We start from the raw sequence: 378 nt of genomic DNA, 5'->3' as shown, positions 1-378 counted from the left end.
GGAGCCACAATCGGCTCGCCGGGGCAAGTCCCGCTGCCCCCAGCGCTGGCCCAGCCCTGCCCGGTGCAGGCAGCACCCCGACGGCTGCAGGCCTGGAGGTCTCCGGCCTCCAGAGAAACATCCCTGGCCCCGGGCACGGCCCCGTGGAAACCAAAGCCTGGTTCCCCCGGGTCCCCACCCCCACATTGGGTGCAGGGCCCCGGGGGGGGGACATGCTGCCTCGGTGCAGGGTGCCGGGGGTCCCCATTCCCCCTCCCCTGGGGTGAAGGCAGGCGCGTGCCCGTCCCACAGCCCCACGCGCTGCTGCAAAGCATCGGCTGCCGGGAAGAGCTTGTGGAGAGGCAGAAATCCCGCCGGCTTTCTGGAAAGCTGGGGAGG

Source organism: Aptenodytes forsteri, unplaced genomic scaffold (assembly GCF_000699145.1).
Source record: "Aptenodytes forsteri isolate BGI_AS27 unplaced genomic scaffold, ASM69914v1 Scaffold26, whole genome shotgun sequence".
NCBI lineage: Eukaryota > Metazoa > Chordata > Aves > Sphenisciformes > Spheniscidae > Aptenodytes > Aptenodytes forsteri.
The sequence above is the reverse complement of the archived record's forward strand: the minus strand, read 5'-3'. Positions refer to the sequence as shown.